Source organism: Myotis davidii, unplaced genomic scaffold (genome assembly GCF_000327345.1).
Source record: "Myotis davidii unplaced genomic scaffold, ASM32734v1 scaffold93, whole genome shotgun sequence".
NCBI classification, from domain to species: domain Eukaryota; kingdom Metazoa; phylum Chordata; class Mammalia; order Chiroptera; family Vespertilionidae; genus Myotis; species Myotis davidii.
Window position 1 is genome coordinate 11078432 of NW_006292095.1, and position 5018 is coordinate 11083449.

The following is a 5018-nucleotide window of genomic DNA, read 5'->3' on the forward strand; positions in this document are numbered from 1 at the left end:
GAATATAGAGTTAACTAAATTGGTGGCTCGGACTCCTCTCAGGATTCCTAGAGTGTCCTTTGAGGCTCTTTCAGAGTCTGCCTGGAAGAAAGAGAAAGAAAGAAGCTGAGTGTGTAGGGCTTAAGATCCTCTCCTCCCTCCCACTCCCATAAGTTTACATTTCCTTGTTGTTTATGGAAAAGATTCTGAGGTATTCCCTTCAAAATCTAAGATAGTTTGACTGGGTCCTATTAGGAGTTGATGGCCCAGGGAAGTCCTTCAGTTGGGAGCTGGGTGTGCCTGGGAGGGCATGAAAAGGAGGAAGTAGGGAGGTGAAAGGGAGCTAAGATAAGCTTTACAGTTTTACGAGGATTCAGCAGATCTTTTTGGATGTTAGGGTGAGATTTTTTATTTTTTAGCCAGTTATGTTACTCTAGTTCTGAGTATGCTTCCCTCTGCAGCTCCTTGATCTCTACCATTCTGACCCCTGTCCTCTAAGACTGGCTTAAGATTTAAAAAAAAAAATTACAGTGTATTGATTTCAGAGAGAAAGGGAGAGGGAGAGGGAGAGAGAGATAGAAACATCAATGATGAGGTTCCACCTACCTTTGTTTCAAGTTAACCCTCTCAAATTGATACATCTGGAGTTCCCATCTCCTTCAGGGCAAGTTTCTGGATCTCTTTGAGTGCCAGAGCAGCAAGCTTCTTGAAACCCACTCCATAGATGTGCTTATGGATGTTGATGGTGTGTTCTCTGGGCACAAATGCCCTCCTTCTCTCTATTGTTATTTGCTAGAGCCATTATGCTAGGCCCACGTTGGAAAGGAAGCAGAGACATTACTTTTAATATTTTTTTAAAATATATTTTATTGATTTTTTTACAGAGAGGAAGGGTGAGGAATGGAGAGTTAGAATCATTGATGAGAGAGAAACATTGATCAGCTGCCTTCTGCACTCCCCCACTGAGTATTAAGCCCACAACCCTGATATGTGACCTTGACCTGAATCGAACCCGGAACCCTTTAGTCCACAGGCTGGTGCTCTACCTACTGAGACAAATCAGCCAGGGCCAGATTTTACTTTTAATTTCAGTTTCTTCCTCAGCAAGAATGGGATTAAAGGGTGTGGAGAAATCCAATGGGATGATTACCAAGGAGCTAATCAGATTATGCATTCAACCGAAGTAAATCCCTCCTGGCCTGCAGGAATAACAGGAGATCCCACCAATCAGATTTCTGAACTTCCTCCTATCCCCACCCAGGCCCACATGTCCCACCTCCAGGGAGGAACCTATGGTGAGCGAGGTCTTAAAGAGATTCCCCCTCCTAGTGGTAGATATAGGCCCCGCTCACATTACTAAGCATTTCACTGGTAGGAGACTGGCTTTGGAGACTCTTCTTGGATGTGCGCTTCAGGGACTCAGAGGAGCAGGCCCAGATACCGGGGTGTGCTTGCGTCACCGGCCGGCCGCCATCGACGTCGCGGAGAGATACCACTGAGGCCCGGCCTGGCTGTCAGTCACTGAGCCGCTGGTCCGCACCCAGGGTCCCGCGGGGCCGGCGCCGCCATGGCGGCCGCATTGGACCTGGACCTGGAGACCGAGGCAGGCAGCGAGGGCTTGCTGGAGTTCAGCCCTGCGGATGCGTGTGCCCTCGGGGACTTGAGGACGGCTGACCTGGAGCCCGTGGGGCACTGTGAGGAGGTGGAGCTGACCGAGACCAGTGTGAACCCCGGCTCCGAGCGCCTGGGGCCCCGCTGCTTTGAGCTGCTGCGTGTGCTGGGCACCGGGGCCTATGGCAAGGTGTTCCAGGTGCGAAAGGTGCAGGGCACCAACTTGGGCAAAGTATATGCCATGAAGGTCCTGAGGAAGGACCAGATTGTGCGCAGCGCCAAGGACGTGGCGCACACCCGGGCTGAGCGACGCATTCTGGAGTCGGTGAAGCACCCCTTCATTGTGGAGCTGGCCTATGCCTTCCAGACCCGGGGCAAACTCTACCTCGTCCTCGAGTGCCTCAGTGGCGGCGAGCTCTTCACACACATGCAGCGAGAGGGCATCTTCCTGGAAGACACGGCCTGTTTCTACCTGGCAGAGGTCACACTGGCCCTGGGCCACCTCCACTCCCAAGGCATCGTCTACCGGGACCTCAAACCCGAGAACATCATGCTCAACAGCCAGGGCCACATCAAACTGACGGACTTCGGATTCTGCAAGGAGTCCATTCGCGAGGGTGCTGTCACCCACACCTTCTGTGGCACCACTGAGTACATGGCCCCTGAGATCCTGGTGCGCTGCGGCCACAACCGGGCGGTGGACTGGTGGAGCCTGGGCGTCCTGATGTACGAGATGCTCACTGGATCGCCACCCTTCACTGCGGAGAATCGGAGGAAAACCATGGACAAGATCATCAAAGGGAAGCTGAGGCTGCCCCTCTACCTCACCCCGGATGCCCGGGACCTTGTCCAAAAGTTTCTGAAGCGGAATCCCAGCCAGCGGATCGGAGGTGGCCCAGGGGACGCTGCCGATGTACAGAGGCACCCCTTCTTCCGGCACATTCATTGGGATGATCTCTTGGCCTGCCGCGTGGACCCCCCTTTCAGGCCCTGTCTGCAATCAGAAGAGGACGTGAGCCAGTTTGACACCCGCTTCACGCGGCAGGCACCAGTGGACAGTCCGGATGACATGGCCCTCAGTGAGAGCGCCAACCAGGCCTTCCTGGGCTTCACGTACGTGGCGCCCTCCGTCCTGGACGGCATCAAGGAGGGCTTCTCCTTCTAGCCCGAGCTGCGCTCCCCCAGGCGCCTCAACAGCAGCCCCCGGACCCCCATCCGCCCCCTGAAGTTCTCACCCTTTCAGGGGTTCCGGCCCCGTCCGGGCCCACCAGAGCCCATGGAGCCCCCTCTACGTCCTCTCCTGCCAGCACCGCCACCACTACCCTGGAGCATTGTCCCCCTCCCCATCCTACCCCCCTCAGGGAAAAAGAAGTCCCAGAGGGGCCATGGGCTCCCTGGGCACTAGGAGGATGGGCAGGGATGAAGCCAGCTGCCAAGGCTCCTGCCTCTAGGCCAAGAAGCACCCCAGGGGACATTGGGGTCCAGGAGTGAGTGTGTGTGAGAGCATGTCTCTGTTGGGAGTGGCCATGCCCCTGAATCATGAGTGGGGACGCTTCAGTCCACAGGCTGAGGCTCTCTCCACTGAGCCAAACCGGCTAGGGCTAGACCAGCTTTAATTTATCTATTGCTCTTCCATACACATGGTACACACTTTTACTATTGTACTCGGTATGTTGCACTGTAACTACTTTTCAGTATAGGTCCTTTCGTTTTTTAAAATATATTTTATTGATTTTTTTACAGAGTGGAAGGGGGGGATAGTTAGAGTCATCGATAATAAACATTGATCAGCTGCCTCCTGCATGCCCCCTACTGGGGATGTGCCCACAACCTAGGTACATGCCCTTGACCAGAATGGAACTTGGGACCCTTCAGTGCGCAGGCCAACGCTCAATCCACTAAGCCAAACCGGCTACGGCAGTATAGGTCTTTCTTACTGCTCTGAGCTTCTTACAGGAAAGGGGCAAATATTATTTCTTCCTGCCCATTGTGTTGCCGGAGGGTTGGGTAGGTGGAATTTTGTTGCTAGTGGGACTGCGGTTCTTGGGGTAGTGCTGGAATAAGAATTTCTGGAGGCCCCCATGGGAGGTTGAGATGTGGTAGAAAGCTTTATTTGCATGGAATTATAACCCTCCATTTGCAAAGTCTCATTGTCTTTAAACCAGTCTTGGAAAATAAACAGGGGTGTGGCGGGGGGTTGGGGGGAGTTCAGTAGAGCTAAAAGCAGTGCCAGTGTCAGAGTTTCTATTCCATGATGGCGCTAACTCTGGCAGAGCATCAGGCTAGCTCCAGTCCATCAGTCTATTGCGTGTTGGATCCACATGGCTGTGGAGTCCATTTGACTGTGGGCTACGGGGGCAAATGCACAGCCAATGAGTCCCGCAAGCCAGGAGTCAGGTGCTAGCAAGGGAGAGTGCTTTTTTGTTGAGGAGTTCAATATCTCAGATTTCAAGCCCTTGCAGTGGCCACGCCTATTCTGGCCACTGACTCTCCCAGGTATGACTGATGTAAGCATCTTCCCATGTCACCCAGACCTTTCTGGGCATGTGACTATTGTCCAGTCCCTTCCCCCAGCACTCTGCAAGGAACCAACATGGGAAATACTAACTAACTGCAGCTTCCTGACAAAGCTGTATAAATGGCATACCTATATTATATAGCCTCCCCTTTGCTTCTTTTCTGTTAAATAATAACCAGGTTATTATAATGCTATCACTTGCAGGGAGGGTCTGGTCATGTGACTAAATTTTGTCAATTAGAGACTTCTCCCTCCAGGTCTTCGGTGGTAGTGGCACAAAGTCCTGAGGACAATTAAGTGATTATTCCAGTGGTGGTTCCAAAGGAGACATTTGAACTGGAGAGCTGCTGTGTGTTGTATGTCTCTCCTGAGTTGTGGGCTGCCTGGGGTGCCCATGTCTGAAAACTGGCCTCTTCCTAAACCTGGTTTGCCAGCCTTTCCATCACTCTTTGAAGTATTTGATATATATGTTAATAAATTCCTTTTCTGCCCAATTTACTAGAGTCATTTTGTTTGCTATGAAAAACTTCGTTTGTGTGTTGAATCTCCTAAGATTATTTAATTCTCAGCAACAGATTCTGGCTAATTGTAATAAAACATTGTGGTTACTCCCAACATGTATTTTTCCCTGTTGATTTGATCTCTAGTGGTTCTCAAACCACTAGAAGGAGCATCAGAATCACTGAAAGGTTTTGAGTATAGGTTGCTTGGCACTACCCTCTAGCCCCAAGTTTCTGATTTGATAGGAATAATAGTTTTATGTGTCAACTTGGCTAGGTTATAGTCCCCAGTTATTCAAACACTATTCTAGGAATTGCTGCAAAGGCATTTTGTAGATGTGATTAGTGTGTACAATCAGTTGACCTTAAGTGAAGGAAATTATCCTTGATGGTATGGGTAATCTGATCCA

General features: G+C 51.1%; 1 pseudogene; it reads left to right on the forward strand.

The window, feature by feature from the left end:
- The first annotated feature begins 1033 nt into the window (after window positions 1-1033).
- On the forward strand, window positions 1034-3272 carry LOC102774576 (annotated as a pseudogene).
- The last annotated feature ends 1746 nt before the right edge of the window (window positions 3273-5018 follow it).